A 21,518-nucleotide genomic window follows, 5' to 3' on the forward strand; every position below is an offset into this window, starting at 1 on the left:
TCGTTATCTGGTGTTCCATACCGTGCTGTAATTCCAGCAATCCATTTAAAAAATAAAAAAAATCCAACATCCATACAGTGTTTTCATAGACTTAGCGTGACCTGTTGTCTGCCACTAAATTCAGTTTACCTGGTAAGTTGGTATCTGATATCCAAATATCTTTCTGGATACACTATTGCCAAATTGTGTTGGCCAGATAGTCACATGATGTCGATATGTTTCCACCCATATGGTTGACATATGCTACCACGGTGGTGTAGTCAATTAGTAGTCTAACATACTGGTGATATAACCCAGAACAATATGACTTAAAGCCATGGAATGCACTCAACTTTCCCAGGTATTTATGCCCAGCATTTGTAATGATGCCTCCTGTGCATTCTATCTCCCCCACAGCTGGAGATGGAATTGGTAGCATCCCATCCAAGTGCCCATCAGTATGTAATTCCATAGACGGGTAGCTGTTAATGTTTGGATTGGAACAATGCCTAATGTTATGTTTCCACCATTTTAGTACCATTGTGGCCTCTGTTGGTAGCTTCTTTGGTCTGTCAGAATGACCCCCATAATTTTTGAGTGCATGCATGTTTGCGCTCAGTAATTTGATAATGTTAAGGTCCGATTTATGTGACTGGAACACAGCCACTATAATGCCAATTATTCTACTACCAGTCTGATGGATGGTTTAGTTTACTGCAAGCCTCCATTAAGGCTGTAACCTTTTCTTACGGCCAAGTCACTGACATGTGAGTTGAGTTAAGAGTGAAACCGCAGATGATCCATTGTGTTAAATACATCTGTGGTCACCTCTAATGGGTACTGTATAGTAAGCATTTTTTAATACGATGCTTGCCATGTAGTAACCTAGGATCAATACCTTTGCAGTAACAAAGGTTCCCATCTAGTAATGAATATAAAGTACGAAAGTATTCAAATTAGTCAAATCTATGATGATGTGGCAACCACCATCTATTTTATGATAAAGATTTTTGGACACGAATTCCTGTGATTCGTGTTGGATGTCCTCCATTACTCCTTTTTTATTTGGGCACTGTAGTTCAGTATGCGCTTTTGATTATTTCTTTGCCTGTAAGCATGAACATTCAGTTCGGTACATGCTGACTGGAGGATTATGTTTTGAATAATTCTATGGTATAACCCTATACTTCTTCCTCCATGGTTACTATTAGTAGGTTTGTTACTTTTTCGGCACCCTCCGTGGACGTTGAGGTGTCGGTGTCTGGATCTGTAGTTGGGTCTGTGTTGAGGGTTAGCGCATTCCAAAGGAAGTAGTTTTTAGACGTTGCTTTAATGAGCCCCAGGGTTTCCCTCTATGTCAAGTTCTTTACCTGTTTAGATAAGTTGCCTCCAAATTTTAATATTGGTGGTATGGAGGTTCCAGGTTTGCAGAGGCCTGCAAATTAGGGTCTAAAGCCGGTTGGATGGTACTTCTTCCTAATGCTGTTTACTCGTATTGGTAGTTTGCAAAATAAGGCCAGTGCATCCTGGTGATCTAGTGTCATGTCTTTTTTGTTTATTGTGCGGGCGAAACCCGTAATAACCGCTGTTAGGACTTTTGGAACTTTCTTTCGTTTCAAGTACCTGCCCTGCCATGTTTTCAAATACACTGGTTGATACTGGGAACATTCAGTGTTTTGCAGTTCCCTGATGGTAAGTGTCTTCCAATAGGTTTTCTGCACCCCATGTGCACTAGGGGTATGTTCTGCACCCCTGTTCAGGTTCAGCCCAGAATGGACCCCCTATACTCCCCTCTGATGAGGGAGAACACTGTGCAGCCCTACAAGAGGTACTGCTGTAGGACTTACTAGCTGCACCCTGTGACTAGTCTCCATCTCCCGGAGCCTGCTACTTACCTGCTCCAACAGCCGCTCCAGCTGGCTCCGATGCTCTCGGGCACCCAACCGGCTCCAATGCACATGGTCACTGGCCGTCGCGGCTGCTCCTGAAGCCGCTACTCCTGAGGCCGCTCCTGCTCCAGTTCCTGCAGCCACTCCACCCGGCTCCAATGCTCACGGGCACTGGCCGTCGCGGCTGCTCCTGAAGCTTCTCCTGCTCCAGCTCCTGCAGCCAGCCCAGGATTGACCCTCGGTGTTCCCCTCTGATGAGGGAGAAACTCTGTGCAGCCCTACACGAGGTACTGCTGTGGGGCTTACTACCTGCCCACTGTGGCTAGCCTCCATCTCCCGGAGCCTGCCACTTTGGAGTATTTCCTCCAGCAGCCGCTCCAACCGGCTCTAATGCTCACGGGCACTGGCCGTCGCGGCTGCTTGAAGCTGTCCCTCCTGCAGCCGCTCCAACCGGCTCCAATGCTCACGGGCACTGGCCGTCACGGCTGCTTTGTTCCCCGCTCCCAGCTGCTCAAACCGGCTCCAATGCACGGGCACTGGCCGCTCGCGGCTATTCAGAGTCGGACTCCTCGGAGTCAACGACCCTGTTAGTTTTTGCTTCGCTCTCCCGCCCGGCTTGGACGGTGCGGGAGCGAAGTCGGGAGCGAAGTCGGGCACAACTGTTCCCATTACGGGAGATTGGCGTGCCTTTGGCTGCTGCTGCCGGCTGCCCGCAACTCCGCGGTTCTCCCCCGCCAGCTTTCCCACAGCCTTCGTGGATCTGGTCCATGTCTCCACCTGAAAGGTAAGTGGAAGGAACGCAGAGTCTTCTTACCTGCTGTTCCCGGCTTTCAAATTTTGCCGCTAAGGGAACGTCGTTCCCCCTGCTGTGACTCGTTGCAATGCGTGTAGCGATATGCGTCCTGGTGGGGTTCTTCACGTAGTCACTCACGTGACTCCGAAGTAAAATCTATCAATCTCTGCCTTAAAAATATCCACTGTGGCAAAAGATTCCTCAGATTCACCACCCTCTGACTAAAATGTCATATAGATGTAAAGACTGAGGCAATGGCCCCAGTGTGCAAATGTCTTGACAAAATACCAGAAATTAAGACAAGAGGCGCGGTGACATGCAGCTGCTGACTGGGCTCCAGTAGCCATTATTTAAAGGATCACACAGAGTACATCGCAGAAGGAGTTAATCAGCACATTGAGACAAAATACACTCCTTTATATTTCTGCACATTTTACTCTTTCAAATATTTATCCGATTCCCTTTCAAAGACAACCTCTGCATGTATTCACCATATTGCCTGGCAATTTACTCCACATCCTGACCTTTGGTATTTGTCAGTCAAAAGGACGGCATAACTCAAACCGGCTCCAGGAGAGAAGTGGATGCTGCCAATTCCCAGTGGATACTGGCAAAAGTCTCACGTGGAACTGCTTTGTGCAACAGCCAGAGTCTATCCTGCTGTTTTTCCATGGGGGAAGAGAGGAAGAGTTTAGTTTATTAAACGGCACATCATTCATTTGTGGATTGAAGGTTGATCTATGTTGTGAATGATGTGACTGATTTCACAAATTGCAATCGATATGGAGCCTGAGGTCAAGTTGCAAACTTGCTTGCAATGCTCTGGGAAGCTGAAAATGGCTGAATGTTTCTTTCTGTCTGGTCTTTTTGCATCTACACTTCTGGTCCCCCTCTTTAGAGCAGCTACACCACCTTCTCTTCCAGCCCCACTCTCAGTTGTTCCAAAATGGACCAGGCACGAGTAAAAACATATTAGAACCCTTGGTGTCATGAAACAAACGCAATTTACCAGCTAAATATATGAAGAAACGATGGAGTGACGCGGACAGATGTAAAACTTGACACCACGCCAAGTATTGCACCGAAGTGCAAATATATATGAGAGGTCACTGAACTGTATGCCAAAAAACATAATTTCACAGTTTTAGTTCCACGAGACAATGAACAATCATTGGCAGTGAGATCTTGGCAGTAAACTTTCAGACAAAAGTTGGTCCAAAAACATGTCTGATCTTCAAGTGGTGAAATCTCCACAGAACATTGTCAATTTTGCATTTCAGAAATCCACGAATTGTAAGCTGGTCACACAATGGAGGAACAATCAGAAGACAACGATGGCAAGCACACAGGGCAACTCCGTTTTTCTTCTTCTGCCACCAGCTCAGAAATTGATATGAAGAGCTGGAGAGCAATGGGGTGCATGTGCACAAAACACCCCTGGACAGGAGGGATCTGTAGTCCGGTGGAGTAGGGTAAGGGTTGGGTCAAGGTGTAGGGGCAACCCTAATAGCAGCTCACCCAAAAATAAGGTCACATGGGAGTTCTGCCATTGGAGACTTGACAGAGCAGGCTTCAGACGAAAACCCACATATACTAGGGGGGCGAGGATCTGATGGGAAGGCGGAACTGAAGGGAATCCACATTAGTCAGGAAATGGTGTTAGGTAAAATGTTGGGACTGAAGGCAGATAAATCCCCAGGGCCTGATGGTCTGCATCCCAGAGTACTCAAGGAGGTGGCCCTAGAAATCGTGGATGCATTGGTAATCATTTTCCAATTTTCTATAGACTCTGGATCAGTTCCTGTGGACTGGAGGGTAGCTAATGTAACTCCACTTTTTAAGAAAGGAGGGTGAGAGAAAACAGGGAATTGTAGATCAGTTAGCCTTACATCGGTAGTGGGGAAGATGCTGGTGTCGATTATTAAAGATGTAACCATAATAGCAGCGCATTTAGAAAGCAGTGACAGGATTGGTCAAAGTCAGCATGGATTTATGAAGGGGAAATCATGCTTGACTAATTTTCTGGAATTTTTTGAGGATGTAACAAGTAGAATCGATGAGGGAGAGCCAGTAGATGTGTGGTTCTGGACTTCCAAAAAGCCTTTGACAAAGGTCCCACAAGAGATTAGTGTGCAAAATTAGAGCACATGGTAATGGGGATAGGGTATTGACATGGATAGAGAACTGGTTGGCAGACAGGAAGCAAAGAGTGGGAATTAACGTGCCCTTTTCAGAATGGCAGGCAGTGACCAGTGGGGTGCTGCAATGCTCGGTGCTGGGGCTCCAGTTATTTACAATATATTTTAACAATTTAGACGAGGGAATTAAATATAACATCTCCAGGTTTGCGGATTACACAAATCTGGGTGGCAGTGTGAGCTGCGTGGAGGATGCTATGAGACTGCAGGGTGACTTGGATAGGTTGGGTGAGTGGGCAGATGCATAGCAGATGCAGTATAATGTGGATAAATGTGAGGTTATCCACTTTGGTGGCAAGAACAGGAAGACAGATTATTATCTGAATGGTGTAAGATTAGGAAAAGGGGAGGTGCAACGCGACCTGGGTGTGCTTGTACATCAGTCACTGAAAGTAAGCATACAGGTACAGCAGGCAGTGAAGAAAGCTAATGGCATGTTGTCCTTCATTGCAAGAGGATTTGAGTTTAGGAGCAAGGAGGTCCTATTTCAGTTGTACAGGCCCCTTGTGAGACCGCACCTGGAGTATTGTGTGCAATTTTGGTCTCCTAATTTGAGGAAGGACATTTTTGCTATTGAGGTAGTGAAGCGTATGGTTCACCAGGTTAATTCTCGGGATGGCGGAACTGACATATGATGAAAGAATGGGTCGGCTGGTCTTGTATTCACTGGAATTTAGAAGGATGAGAGGGAATCTTATAGAAACATTCTTAAAGGACTGGACAGGCTAGATGCAGGAAAAATGTTCCCGATGTTGGGGAAGTCCAGAACCAGGGGTCACAGTTTAAGAATGAGGGGTAGGCCATTTAGGACTGAGATGAGGCAAAACATTTTCACCCAGAGAGTTGTGAATCTGTAGAATTCTCTGCCACAGAAGGCAGTGGAGGCCAATTCACTGGATGATTTCAAGAGAGAGATTTAGCTCTTCGGGCTGAAGGAATCAAGCGATATGGGGAAAAAGGCAGGAACGGGGTACTGATTTTAGATGATCAGCCATGATCATATTGAATGGCAGTGCTTGCTCGAAGGTCCGAATGACCTACTACTGCACCTATTTTGCTATGTATATCGAACGGCTTGGTGCACTGAGACCCATGACAAGGGACACGTGCATGGGAATTCCTAAGACAGGCAAAAGCAAAGAATGGGCAGGGGACAAGAGAAAGGTGGGTGTAAGATTAGTAAACGTTTGCATGCAATATGGCAGGTTTCCACATAGGACTGTTAGACTGTTTCATTTGTGGCATCTTTTAGTCTTGTATTGTGGCCAAATATTCACTGTGAAGCTCAATGGCAGATGGGAGACAGGGCGCAGTGAATGGGCAATAGGAGTTTTAATACTCCAATTGTAATCACACACAGCCCAGACACAAAGAGGTTGTTTAGATTGACTCTTCCCTTTGTCTACATTGTTGGGGGTAACGGCCGTCTCCTCATGATGCCAAGTGTTTGCAGCATTCAACAGACCACCATAATAACAGCTCAGCTAGTCCTGCATGAATCCTCCCAAGCAGACCTGATAGGGAAGGACAGAGTTCTGCCCCGATTGGTATTGTGGAGTTTTTCATCATCTGCACAGAGTAAACATTGGCATTGAGTTGACACTGGAGTCCTCAGTTGTATCCTCAGTGGATCGGCCTTGTTGCCAAGCAGACACCCTGAGGACTGCAGTAGTGGCTGAATATGTTACTGCCACAATAAAGCATGTGCCATCATTGACCAGGCAGAATTTCCAGACATCATTGCTGGATCAACATTATATTAAATCAACAATTAGAACTCAGTTTAATATTTTGAGTCACAGTATTATTAAAGCTCATTGTTGAAATATTAGTTTTGAACCTGCTTTGCAGGACATGCCTAGAAAAAATGAATAGCTTGAAGAAAAATGTCCTCCTTTATTAAACCAGCATTTTCATCTATTTGATTTGAATGGGCTAACTGCAAAATAGCAGAAAAACTTCAGATGAGCATTTATCATCTTCTAGTGTAATTTCAGGTCCTCTGTCTTATAAATAAACCCAATGGGAAAAACTATCTATGAAGTCGCAATCAATGGCCTTATAGGGTTTTTGCTTATTCTGCTTTAATGTACATTTTCGTGCCTGCATATTTTTTGATAATCAATAGTTAATGGATCTTCTTCCAAACTGTTTATATTTTACTTTTTATTGAATGTGATCCACGGAAGATATTTCACACTCCTTTGTTGGATATTATAAGCTATCTCTCACCACTCTAGAAATAAATGGTTGGCATTTCAAAGATAAGGACAAAAATAAATGTATAGTTAATAGAACATTGTGAGGCATTATGCCTTCATGTTAGGCTGAGATTTTATCCCTGTGACAACTTTCATTTCACTGCACATCTCGTATGTGTATGTGACAAATAAACTTGACTTGACTTGACTTGAACTCCCAGGAAACAATATCTGAATGTCCACTGCAGCTTGAAATTCAGTGGACAACTATGTATTTTACACATTTATAACCATGACCCTTGGGTCACAGTTAAAACTTCATTCTGCCACCGTAACTCAGAGAAATAAACCATTTTCAAAATATACAAAAACAATGAAATTGCGCTTAATTGTAAATTTGCACTGCCAGGTCAGGCTGATTTGTAATTTTGTTTTAAATTTGTATGAGTGCATTGATCATGCATAATTTCCTCAAGGCTGATCTTCTTCGAGCGTATGGCGTGCACAGCCTAAAATTGTAGGACAACTTGTACTATTTGATCTTATTTGATTGTGCATTTGTCGAAACAGGATGGACCACGTGGTTGCAATCTCCCACCCCCTCAAGGCTGATCTCTCTCAATGTCTAAGGTAGATGCTGGAACTCAGCGGGTGAGGCAGCATCTATGGAGAGAAGGAATAGGTGACATTTCAGGTCGAGACCCATCTTCAGTCTATTCCTTCTCGCCTGTTCCTTCTCTACATAGATGCTGCCTCACCCGCGGAGTTCCCCCAGCATTTTTGTCTACCTTCGATTTTACCAGCATCTGCAGTTCTTTCTTAAACATCTCTCAATGTCTAAGTAGTTGTTACGGTCAAACACATTTTCTTTTGTGATGTTTCCAGGGTTAGTGTACATTCATCGGCTGGACAAGGGTAGGTTATATAATTTATGCTGGTGGGAGGGGTGAACGATGATGAGCATGTTTTGAATGGGAAATCTGGCTTCCCCATATGTTATCATTACATAGCGTGCACATTTTGACATTGCCATTTTACCTGGCTGGAACAGAACTCAACTGACACCTTGTTTCTACTTAGGTGGAGAGAATATCAGGGCACACCCTCATAGTAGGTAGTGGGATCTATCCTGGAAATGAGTTCAAACCAAGTGGTCCATTCCTTGTCCTTTTATATGATGTCCAGTCCAGTGTGTACTCCCAGATCTGAGGTGGTGTCCAAATACAGCCATGGTGGTCAGATCCCCAACTCAAGGATTAATGTCTAATACCTGCCCCTGGGAGGAAACACAGACATGTAAAATTATCACAGCCCAGAAGGAGGTCATTTGGACTACCAGGTCTATGCTGGCTCTTTGCAGAGTATATAGAAACATAGAAACATAGAAACATAGAAATTAGGTGCAGGAGTAGGCCATTCGGCCCTTCGAGCCTGCACCGCCATTCAATATGATCATGGCTGATCATCCAACTCAGTATCCCGTACCTGCCTTCTCTCCATACCCTCTGATCCCCTTAGCCACAAGGGCCACATCTAACTCCCTCTTAAATATAGCCAATGAACTGGCCTCGACTACCCTCTGTGGCAGGGAGTTCCAGAGATTCACCACTCTCTGTGTGAAAAAAGTTCTCCTCATCTCGGTTTTAAAGGATTTCCCCCTTATCCTTAAGCTGTGACCCCTTGTCCTGGACTTCCCCAACATCGGGAGCAATCTTCCTGCATCTAGCCTGTCCAACCCCTTAAGAATTTTGTAAGTTTCTATAAGATCCCCTCTCAATCTCCTAAATTCTAGAGAGTATAAACCAAGTCTATCCAGTCTTTCTTCATAAGACAGTCCTGACATCCCAGGAATCAGTCTGGTGAACCTTCTCTGCACTCCCTCTATGGCAATAATGTCCTTCCTCAGATTTGGAGACCAAAACTGTACGCAATACTCCAGGTGTGGTCTCACCAAGACCCTGTACAACTGCAGTAGAACCTCCCTGCTCCTATACTCAAATATCAGTCAGCCCCATTCCCCACTCTGTCCTTGTGCCCTGTAAAGTGGCCAATTTCTGTTCCAAGAATCATCAATCCCACAGGACTGGTGCCCAACATTGGGGGAGCTCTATTTCCCAAACCTAGAGTGTTGCTTATCCACGGGGCCTGATCCTGGATATCTTCAATCTCCGACTGCAGACGTGGTGCTGAATTGTTTTTTTCCCCGTTATTTTCTGTTGTAAGCAGAATGACTTACGGTGAGAATACCCTTTGAAAGTTGTCAAGTCTTCATGATAATCCCTTGTCACTATCAGCCAGTTAGTCTGACTCTCAAAGCCAATTAATTAAAGAATATAATAACACTGTGTGGAGGAGAGCAAATCAACGGCTGATTGAGCAGAGACTATCAGATATGAAAAGCTCAATAACGCGCAGTAGGAAATATGCAGAAATGTACTGTATGCTTCCAACTTGAGGGTCATCATATTGGATCTTGCAAACAAATGCAAATATGTTTTATTAACTTGTGCCAAGCAATGCAACAGCATGCTCCAGAACTGGAATGTATGCTTGTTAACAAAGCATTAGAAGCAATCTTTTTCCAAGGATAGAAAAATCAAATACTTATTCTCAGGATAGAAATATCAAATACTAGAGGGCATAGCTTAAAGGTGAGAGGGACAAAGTTTTTAAGGAGATGTGCATGGAGTGCCGGTTACATGCTGCTGGGGTGGTGATTTATACCGATACAATAGTGGCATTGAAGAGACTTTTGGTAATATGCAGGGAATGGAGGAATATGGATTATGTGCACGCAGATAAGAGTTAGTCTTGGCATCATGTTTGGCACAGACATTGTGAGCTGGGGCCTGTATTTGTGTTCCATGTCCTATTTAATAGTAAGATTAAATGAGAACTTACCAGTTTGAAGTTTGATCTTTATTTTATGAGGAGTTACGATGAGCGATTACGTGAAGAAAAAAGCCTGCCTGTGCGCATGCGCGTCAATCGTCAAAGCAGCGGTGTGAAATCACAGATAACAGTAGTTGAAGTGACATAGTAAGATTAGAGAAGGCTAGAACTACCAGGCGACCTTTATGATACGAGAGTTGGGAGCGGAGGGCACGTAATCGCTCATCGTAACCCCTCATAAAATAAAGATCAAACTTCAAACTGGTAAGTTCTCGTTTTAATCTTACTATTTTACTTCGGAGTCACGTGAGTGATTCCGTGAAGATTTCAAAGCTCTGTGATTTCATGCCGTGAAAACGAATCCACACAAGCACAACTGCATCAATTGACCACAGATAAGGGAAATATTCATTATGAATAATTAATAATAATAGTAATCCCTCGCATCCTGGAGAAAACTATAAAACAGAACCTAAAATAGAGTTGGCAAATACCCCCGGTCTGGCAATGGGTTATTATAAAATGTTTGGACAGTTCGTTCGTTTGACCATCCTGCAGTCGCTAGGATGTGGTCCAGTGGAATGTACAAAGCCCTTGCTGCTGATATTGTAGCAGCCCTGGTGGAGTGAGATTTGAAAATATCAGTATCTACTCCTGCATAAGCCAAAACCCATTTAACCACCTGGAGATGGTCTGAACTGATACCTTCTTATAAAGTTTTTTGTAACTAACAAACATTGCTAATTCAGAGCCTCTAAGGCTCTTGGTGACATTGACATATTGTTGTTTATGTGTGACCACACTTAACCGAAGGTCCATGGGGTATGCCATGAAAACTAGTTTGAGACTTGACGCCCCTGGTCTGATCTGCTTAACTAAATCATAAACATAAAATATTATATTATTTTGCAGATGTAACCATCCTGCCAGTCGCAATTAAGTAGTGTCTGAACCCATTGCATTGAGACCAGCGCCATGAAGATAACTACCTTATGAGAGCCGGGCCAAAGCTAAGGATGTAGCTGGAGCCCCCTGGTGAAGTAGTGTTAACACAATGTCAATATCCCATAATGCCCTGTACTTGGGCCTGGGAGAACTTGTATTAAAGATATCCTTTATAAACTCGATATCAGAGGGTGAAACCCAACAGAGTGGGTCCCGTTCGCTGCAGCAAATATGAAGAGAAGCAGTTAATTACACTATAACTTAATTTATTGTCAAAGACCCTTTTGAAACTGAACTCCAAACGTCAGTTATCTGTGCTGTATTAAATGTAACATTAGCATTTAAACAAAACGCTTCCCATCTCTTGAAGAAGAAATGTACTGCTTTTTTTGGTGCTATCTCTGCACTCTGTAGTGAGCATACACATGGATCGGTATGACAACCCGAGCCGCAGGTGCTGTCTACTCATAGTCTGTAAGTCAATTAATTGATTTTATCATGCAGAGGCTGGTTTCCGCAACCACAGGCTGAACCAGCCAAGTTTTATGTTTAGAATAACCATATAAGTTTGTATTATTATTCCCGACAAAAGCGGGAACCATGGCTGCAAAGGCCAGTCAGACAGTACGAAAAAACCTGAAGCGGGATCTTGCTGAATTTATTGCAAGACCCGTCTGATGCGGCAAAATGGAGGAAAGACATAAAAGAACATTCTTCCTCCGTGTAGCGAGAATGTATCTCTCGCCACTGTTATGCCCCATATTTTTGCAACCGGTGAATGAGCCTGGATGCAAACATATCGATATCCGGTGTTCCATCGAGCCATAATTTCATAAAATACTTGTGATCCAACATCCATTCTGTGTTGCCATTGATTTTACGTGATGATACACCAACGCCAAATGAGGTTAGGTAAATTATTCCAGGATACTTTGACTTGATTGCACCCATGTGACTAACATATGCCACCACCATAGTTTATCAACTTGGAGTTGAGCATGCAGATTATGCATATTCGCACAATAACCCTTTAACCCATAGAATGCACCTAGTGTCTATAGGTAGTTGATACCAATAACTGAAGAATTGGTAACTCATGCAAATCTCATGCACCTCCGAACTAGAGATGGCATTCGTAATTTTCCATCTATGAGCACTAGCATCAGTTTGTAATATAACTGAATATTTACTGACCAAAACTACTAGAGCAATGCTGAATACTGTTCGTCCACCATTGTGACGTTGGTAGCTTTAGCTGGTAATAGCATAGGTCTGTTAACAATGACCTACATGGCACTTGAGAGGTTACTACATTGCACGATGTAAGTTCTGATAATGCAAAAGCCCCACTTGCACAGCTGAATCACAGCTACTATATTGCCAATTACACTTGATGAATAGAAGGCTGCTTTATAAGAACAAGGTTGTTACAGGCTTCTATTAATTCCAATCTCGTGCCCCAGGGCGGGGTCACATGCAAATTAATAGTTAAAGGTAAATCCCAATAATCAATAAGTCTAGTTGGTATCAACTTAAATTTAACTGGATGGATGAGGAACCCCAATTTCTCAAATATAGTTTGAGGCTGAAACAGTTGATTTTAGCAAAATACAGCATTAGAATATCATCCAGACAAGACATAACATGTGTTTTTGTGCTCTGAGCAGTCCAAGCACCGGTTTTAGTAATTTGGTAAATAACCTGGGAGCTGAAGTTAGCCCATTTTGCAATGCTTTACTGTTATCATTGCCCCATCCAGATAAATTTCAAATGTCTCCGATGATCCCTGTGAATGGGAACTGAATAGAATGTATCTTTGAGATCGATGCATGCCATAAAGATCCTATGGAAATCAGTTGTTAGTAACGAAGTTTCCTATTCAGAAAGGTTTATACTGCGCATGTGAGTTAAAATACATTCTCCATCTTTCACAATGAACGGGCCATGCCTGCCATAATTCCGTGCCTGCCTTGAACAACATCTCTGGCCCGATTTCCGAGCCTGTCTTGAAAGGCAACCCTGGCCATAATACTGAGCCTGCCTCGAAAGGCAATCCTGGCCAAAATACTGAGCCTGCCTCAAAAGACAACTCTGGCCCCAATTCCAAGCCTGCTTGGAACCCTAGTATTGTGCAGTTTTATATGGTTAGATGCCACTAAGTAGATGGCAATGCCTTGACCATTTGTGTGTTGTAAGGTCATTAGGGACCCTTCCATCCTTATCAAGGGGAGTGCTAACCTTCTCTCCTTTCATACAACACATAAAGTAATCACATAGAAACATAGAAATTAGGTGCAGGAGTAGGTCATTCGGCCCTTCGAGCCGGCACTGCCATTCAATATGATCATGGCCGATCATCCAACTCAGTATCCTGTACCTGCCTTCTCTCCATACCCCCTGGTCCCTTTAGCCACAAGGGCCACATCTAACTCTCTCTTAAATATAGCCAATGAACTGGCCTCAACTTCCTTCTGTGGCAGAGAATTCCAGAGATTCACCACTCTCTGTGTGAAAAATGTTTTACTCATCTCGGTCCTAAAAGATTTCCTCTTTATCCTTAAATTGTGAACCCTTGTCCTGGACTTCACCAACATCGGGAACAATCTTCCTGCATCTAGCCTGTCCAACCCCTTAAGAATTTTGTAAGTTTCTATAAGATCCCCCCTCAATCTTCTAAATTCTAGCGCGTACAAGCCGAGTCTATCCAGTCTTTCTTCATATGAAAGTCCTGACATCCCAGGAATCAGTCTGGTAAACCTTCTCTGTACTCCCTCTATGGCAAGAATGCCTTTCCTCAGATTTGGAGACCAAAACTGTACGCAATACTCCAGGTGTGGTCTCACCAAGACCCTGTACAACTGCAGTAGAACCTCCCTGCTCCTAAACTCAAATCCTTTTGCTATGAATGCTAACATACCATTCGCTTTCGTCACTGCCTGCCTACTTTCAATGACTGGTGTACCATGACACCCAGGTCTCGTTGCATCTCCCCTTTTCCTAATCGGCCACCATTCAGATAATAGTCTACTTTCCTGTTTTTGCCACCAAAGTGGATAACCTCACATTAATCCACATTATACTGCATCTGCCATACATTTGCCCACTCACCCAGCCTATCCAAGTCACCTTGCAGCCTCCTAGCATCCTACTCACAGCTAACACTGCCCCCCAGCTTCGTGTCATCTGCAAACTTGGAGATGTTGCATTCAATTCATTAATATATATTGTAAATAGCTGGGGTCCCAGCACTGAGCCTTGCGGTACCCCAATAGTCACTGCCTGCCATTCTGAAAAGGACCCGTTTACTCCTACTCTATGCTACCTGCTTGCCAGCCAGTTCTCTATCCACATCAATACTGAACCCCCAATACCGTGTGCTTTAAGTTTGTATACTAATCGCTTATGTGGGACCTTGTCGAAAGCCTTCTGAAAGTCCAGATATAACACATCCACTGGTTCTCCCCCATCCACTCTATTAGTTACATCCTCGAAAAATTCTATAAGATTCGTCAGACATGATTTACCTTTCGTAAATCCTTGCTGACTTTGTCCAATGATTTCACCACTTTCCAAATGTGCTGCTATCCCATCTTTAATAACTGACTCTAGCAGTTTCCCCACTACCGATGTTAGACTAACTGGTCTGTAATTCCCCGTTTTCTCTCTCCCTCCCTTTTTAAAAAGTAGGTTACATTAGCTACCCTCCAATCCTCAGGAACTACTCCAGAATCTAAGGAGTTTTGAAAAATTATCACTAATGCATCCACTATTTCTGCGGCTAATTCCTTAAGTACTCTGGGATGCAGCCTATCTGGCCCTGGGTATTTATCGGCCTTTAATCCATTCAATTTACCTAACACAACTTCCCGGCTAACCTGGATTTCACTCAGTTCCTCCATCTCATTTGACCCGTGGTCCCCTGCTATTTCCGGCAGATTATTTATGTCTTCCTTAGTGAAGACAGAACCAAAGTAGTTATTCAATTGGTCTGCCATATCCTTGTTCCCTGGTCGTGTGGCAAATAAAGATTCTATCTATCTATCTACCTGTTTCTGACTGCAAGGGACCTACATTTGTTTTAACTAATCTTTTTCTCTTCACATATCTATAAAATCTTTTGCAGTCAGTTTTTATGTTCCCTGCCAGTTTTCTTTCATAATCTATTTTCCCATTCCTAATTAAGCCCTTTGTCCTCCTCTGCTGGACTCTGAATTTCTCCCAGTCCTCTGGTAGGCTGCTTTATATGGCTAACTTGTACGTTTCATCTTTTGTTTTGATATTATCCCTGATTTCCCTTGTTATACACGGATGCACGATTTATTCTTTTGCCAAACTGGGATGAACACTTGTTGTAGTTCATCCATGCAGTCCTTAAATGCCTTCCATTGCATATCCACCGTCAACCCTTTAAGAATCAACTGCCAGTCAATCTTGGCCAATTCACGTCTCATACCCTCAAAGTTACCTTTCTTTAAGTTCAGAACCCTTGTTTCTGAATTAACAATGTCACTCTCCATCCTAATGAAGAACTCAACCATATTATGATCACTCTTGCCCAAGGGGCCACGCACAACATGACTGCTAACTAACCCTTCCTCATTACTCAATACCCAGTCTAGAATAGCCTGCTCTCTCGTTGGTTCCTCTACATGTTGGTTTAGAAAACTATCCCACATACATTCCAAGAAATCCTCTTCCTCAGCACCCCTGCCAATTTGATTCACCCAATCTATATGTAGATTGAAGTCACCCATTATAACTGTTTTACCTTTGTTGCATGCATTTCTAATTTCCTATTTGATGCCATCCCCAACTCCACTACTACTGTTAGGTGGCCTGTACACAACACCCACTAGCGTTTTCTGTCCCTTAGTGTTTCGCAGCTCTACCCATATCGATTCCACATCCTCCAAGCTAATGTCCTTCCTTTCCAATGCGTTAATCTCTTCTCTAACCAGCAACGCTACCCCACCACCTTTTCCTTTCTGTCTATCACTCCTGAATATTGAATATCCCTGGATGTTCAGCTCCCAGCCTTGGCCACCCTGGAGCCATGTCTCCGTGATCATTATCATTATCGTTTGTACAAAAAACAAGTGTAAATATTACAAACTTGTACGTGGTCCACATACCCCATGTTTCGGAAGTGCCAGACCCACCTACCTGCATGGTTACCGGTTGGAGAGTAGGACTGGTAGGGTGCGTGGATTCCATATTTTTCTTGAGGCCGACTTGGGCCTTGGCTTGAAAGACCTCTGCCCAGCTTTCACGCTGCCACCAGCTGCAGTGAACCGCTTACTGCCGATGGAGGCGTGGGGTGTGTTGTCACCGAAACGATGAAGCTTTGCTCGGCGTTGGTACCTTGATTGGTCCGACAGCTTTTGCTTCCTCATCCAGGTCTTACCTGAGGAGAAGATTCGGCGGCTGGCCTCTAATGTCACCCCTGATAGCGCTGTTCACTGCCGGCACGTAGCATGAGGGGAACTCTGGCCCCTTCCGGGTTTTCTGCCAACGGCTGGTAACCAACTCTTCTGGCAGCAACACCTTCATTTGCGAGGATTCCCTTGAAGCCATACGCATGTGCTCCAGTATGTTCCACGGACATACTTTAGAATTTGAAGTCAGTTACACACTGACCACTCGCACTCCCCTCCACAGAGACGGAGATTCGTAGGCAGCCCTGAAACAGGTGCTGCCGCAGTCCCCTGATGATACCTGTGCTGATATGGCCCCTCCTACGGACTACACCGAAAGGTGTATGTGACCAAAATAAAATTTGAACTTTGAACTTTGAACTATACCAGGATGGAACATCGCATTTTCCATTGTGGGCACCTGATTTATGCCCTTCGTGTCACGTGGTATGCTCTTCGGCTATACCTTCGAACTCATGAGTCAGAAAACTGACCCCAAATGCTCCCCTCCTCAGAGAGGGAGACATTGTGCAGCCCTGTAACAGGTGCCGCTTCCGCGGGCTCCTGAGGAGACCCGGGCTGATAGCTCCCTCCTTTGGAGCATATCATTGTGGAGCAACCTCTCCATCAGGTGCTCCATGTGGGTTAGACGTCCGAAGACGCTACCCATTGAAGGAGGGGAACCCTCCTGGCCTGACTCGCCCGAGTCCATAGGCCTGACCGACTTATTGTTGGTTTTACCCCCTTTCATGGGAACCACAGCGGTCTGGGTGCCGCTGACCGTGCTGTCAGCGACTCTGGTGGCGATACCGACTTACTCCTGGATTTACCCCCTCCACGGGAACCACAGCGGTCTGGGAGCCACTGACTGCATTGTCAGCGACTGGGGTAGCGAACCCGATGGCCGCCAGCTACCCGCGCTTCCGCGGTCCGGACCGGAGTCTCCCCACGGCCCATAACCGGTTTCCCCGCGGCCCGTCCGGACTTCGCCCTGAAAATATTTGCTTCTTACAGAGATTCCTGCACGAAAAAACAGAAACCTGTTAATAAGTACAAAACTTACCTGCAGGTTTAAACTTACCGCTGGAAGGAGCGACGATCCTGCCAGTCAGTCGTTGGTGCGCATGCGCACTGGTGGGCTTTTTCTTCATGGAATCACTCGCGTGACTCTGAAGTAAAATGCTATTTTTGTTTTTACAATAAAACTTAATATATGATCACAAAGCATGTTACGTTACATAATTGTAGGTTGTCCCTCCATCTATTCCATTGCAACAAGCATAATGATAAGTATATGAATATGAAGTATATGAAGTATAAGTATATGAAGTATTTCATATTTCATAAGTATATGAAGTATTTCATATTTTTTCTAAATATATAACGATGCATTAGTTTAATTGATTGGCCAAATGAAAATCTCGCAATCATTATATTTCTATTTACATTGTGATTCGCCATGTTGTTAACTTTCCAGTGATAACATTCATAGGATGGCTTGTAAATTGGCAAATACAGATGAGAAAACAGGAAGAATGCTGGGTGTCTATTGTGGCATGGCAGGGTTTCTGACTCCAAGGTGCAACATGTAATTCTTCTGAGGAGCCTTGAAATGAGATAGTGATCAGGCTCTTCAACATGATAAGCAAACTATCAGTTTGTGAGGTGATGGGCCATCCATCATGTTGCCTGAATCTCTGCATCATGGTTTTTACTGAAATATACAGTCATTAATCTGACTGAGAGCACCAGCAATGACATCTTCCACCTCTCTTCCCTTATTGATGTTTGTAATTTCTGTTCAAGAGCAGAAAATTTCACCCCTGATGCATTCTCCGGAGATGATTCAAAGCACTGGGATATTCAATGCATATTCTTTTGTGGCAATAGCCATGAGTCTGAAGAAGGGTCTCGACCCAAAACGCCACCTATTCCTTCTCTCTAGAGATCCTGCCTGACTCACTGAGTTACTCCAGCTTTTTGTGTTTATCATCACCATGAGATAATGTTGGTCAGAATTTGGAGGTACCCATGACAACCATTTCTCAGTCAGGCACAGTGTGAACTTGAGATGTTACATTTGTTCTCAAACATAATATTCTCTTGCTCAGGCAATAATAAAGCCACAACGATAGCAAAGTTCTCCTTTGAGCATTGGCCTCAAAAGTCTTATGACGTTAACTGCATCCATTCCTATCTACACAAATATCGTTTAAACCAACATAGGCTCCAAAGATAGACACAAAATTATGGAGTAACTCAGCGGGACAGGCAGCATCTCTGGAAAGAAGGAATGGGTGACGTATCAGTTCAAGACCCTTCTTCAGTCCCGAAACAGTCTCGACCCAAAACGTCACTTATTCCTTCTCTCCAGAGATGCTGCCTGTCCCACTGAATTACTCCATTAATTAGTGTTTATCTTCAGTTTAAACCAGCATCTGCAGTTCCTTCCTACTCACAGGCTCCAAAGATCTTGGATAGAGAGTGCTTTAGGTTCAGTGCCAAATAGGTATTGGTACAGATATCACCACCATGTTATTGGTGCTTTTGGTCCTGATCAAATGACTTTGTGCAAAATGGTCAGTGGATTGGCCATTATTCAAACGATGGCATAACAACACCAATCTTCAGAAGGTTCTCATGAGTCCATATGGTCAGTAACTCATGGATATGAATCATGACAGTCAACCTTTTACAAAATGAAAGTTACATGTATGTTAATGTTCTCATCAACCAAAGGTATTCAGTTCATCTTATCATTGTATATTTTCAACTCATGCTTAAGCATGCTATTCAATCACTTTCTTCAGTTGCTGGGATATAATGTGTGCTTTACTTCTACAAAATATGGCTAATAAATGTTTTTTTTAAATTGAAACATTAAAAAAAAAGAAATTCTAACTGGCTTTGTAAGTCGTATAAGCATTTAAAAAAACACTGAGTGTAGTAGTTTTGATTTGCTTAAGTATTTAGATGTGATTATATCTAGTTCTTCTTAAATGATCAGAACTAGTCACAACAAAACCGCAAAATATGTTTGAGTCGTAGAGTGATACAGTGTGGAAACAGTCCCTTCAGCCCAACTTGCCCACAATGGCCAACATGTCCCAGCTACACTAGTCCCGCCTACAGTGCCTGCATTTGGTCCATAGCCCTCAAAACCTGTCCTATCCATGTACCCGACCAACTGTTTCTTTAAAAAATTGGGATAGTCCCAGCCTCAACTACCTTCTCTGGCAGCTCGTTCCATACACACACCGCCCTTTGTGTGAAAAGGTTACTCCTCAGATTCCTATTAAATCTTTTCCCCTTCATCTTGAAGGTCCTCGATTCCCTTACTATGGGCAAGAGATTCTGTGGATCTATCAGATTTATTCCTCTCATGATTTAATTTTGTGGAACATTACTTAAACAGGTTGAACTTGTGTGCAATGTTGCAATAGTTCCTTCACTGGGCTGAGATATTGGACGTTGGGGACATTTTGGGGGTCAAACAATTAAATACATGGAAATCATTCCTTGGCCGCTACACATTGCGGAGCTTCTGATCTTTCCACTGTTGAGCAGTGGGGACAAATAATTGAACCAATCTTCCATGGTGTAATTGGGAGCTTGAATTAAAAGTGACGGTTCTGGGGATTAAACAATTCAACCTTGAATGGGAGCTATTGGCTTGACTATAGAAGTAGTCTTTATGAAATGGAAGTTCCACTTAGGTCCTTCATGGTGCTCTTCAGGCTCTTCCAGTTCCAATCAGCAGCACAGTCATTTTTCAGTATCACTCCTACGCTCTGGATGGCTCTGTTTGCTCCCCTCTCAATTGTAGCAGCCGTCCCCTCCCACTGTTAAAATATCTCCCCACCTCTTGGCATTCTCCATTCTGCTAAGTTCACAAATGTTGCCATCATTTCATTTTCTGATCCCAGGCTCTGTCCTCCCAGTGTTTGTTCTTACTTCTGGACCTCCATTCAGGACAACTACTTGGCGGCTCATTGACTTGGTCTAGCTGACACCAGACAGATTAATAAGGTTCTGCCATCAGCTTCAACAGAGGTTAAGCCCTGTGGGATGATCATTTTTATCTCCACGACACATTATTCCCCCTCTGCAGATATTAAAATCTTGACATCTTTTTATCCCTGAGAGCCATGCAATCTCCCAGGGGAGGCAAATAAAGAGAAAATAATTTAGCTTGCCTGGTTAAATAACAATATTGATTGGTGTGTTAGTGTGCATTGCATTAGCCATCTATTCAACTGATGGTGTTTAATGCCTGGGGAATAATTTAAATATAATTTTACATATGATCATGCATAAATTGAGAGTATGATCTTCATAGTTATACATAATTTATTGGAGAGAGAGAGAGAGAGAGAGAGAGAGAGAGAGAGAGAGAGAGAGAGAGAGAGAGAGAGAGAGAGAGAGAGAGAGAGAGAGAGAGAGAGAGAGAGAGAGAGAGAGAGAGAGGAGAGAGAGAGAGCTCTCGCTCTCTCTATCTATAGCTAGCTACTCTCTCTCTCGCTCTCTCTCTCTCTCTCTCTCTCTCTCTATCTCTACTCTCTTCTGCCTGCTGGTCTGTCTCCGCTCCAGTGGCTGAGAAGTTTTAAGCAGCCTTTGAAGGATTCTGTCGCTGGGAAAGGAACAGAGGCAGTGGGGATTCATAGTCTGACTTATTGTTGGACTGTTGAAACTTTCCATTGCTTTAAAGACTCCTCCATTTAGCGCGAAAATCCCTTGATAATTTTCTGCTTTGTCGAGGGAACAGGGTGCGGCTGTCATTGGCGGACTGCCAAGAGTGCCTGGATATCGAGGGTTTGAAGTTTTTCGGTGCCTTTGCGGTGTTTTGGCACTGATTCTCTGCCCTAAAGTCATTTTGCACAGTGCGGTTGCCTGGCTTAATGTGAAGACGGTGCTTTTGTGTTCGGCAAGAAAGGGCGACCTGGCATTCTGGCGTGGACGAGTTTGGAACATTCCTTATTCAGCTGGAGGGACTTTGCTTTTTGAGGATTGCTTTGGACTGTGACTGTCCCTGGGAATTAATTTGCTGAGCTGCTGGAGGGACGGGAGCTGGTTTGTGCCTCTGCCCGGATGGCGATGGCGGGGGCGCGGCAGAAGGTGAGGAGCTACGCAGCAGCGACATCAGCAGCGGAAGCGAGGCCATCTGAACATGAGCCTCATGTTGACTTGGACTGGGACAGTTTTGGTAT

At 43.9% G+C, this 21,518-nt stretch overlaps 1 non-coding gene across 1 annotated transcript; it reads right to left on the minus strand.

Annotated features, from left to right (window-relative positions):
* Positions 1 to 13,030: 13,030 nt before the first annotated feature.
* Positions 13,031 to 13,157, minus strand: LOC116976588. The gene has a single exon (XR_004412994.1). It is a non-coding gene; the product is annotated as a U6atac minor spliceosomal RNA (small nuclear RNA).
* Between the last annotated feature and the right edge of the window lie 8,361 nt (positions 13,158 to 21,518).

The sequence above is a fragment of the Amblyraja radiata genome, chromosome 8 (assembly GCF_010909765.2).
Source record: "Amblyraja radiata isolate CabotCenter1 chromosome 8, sAmbRad1.1.pri, whole genome shotgun sequence".
In the NCBI taxonomy this organism is placed as follows: Eukaryota; Metazoa; Chordata; class Chondrichthyes; order Rajiformes; family Rajidae; genus Amblyraja; species Amblyraja radiata.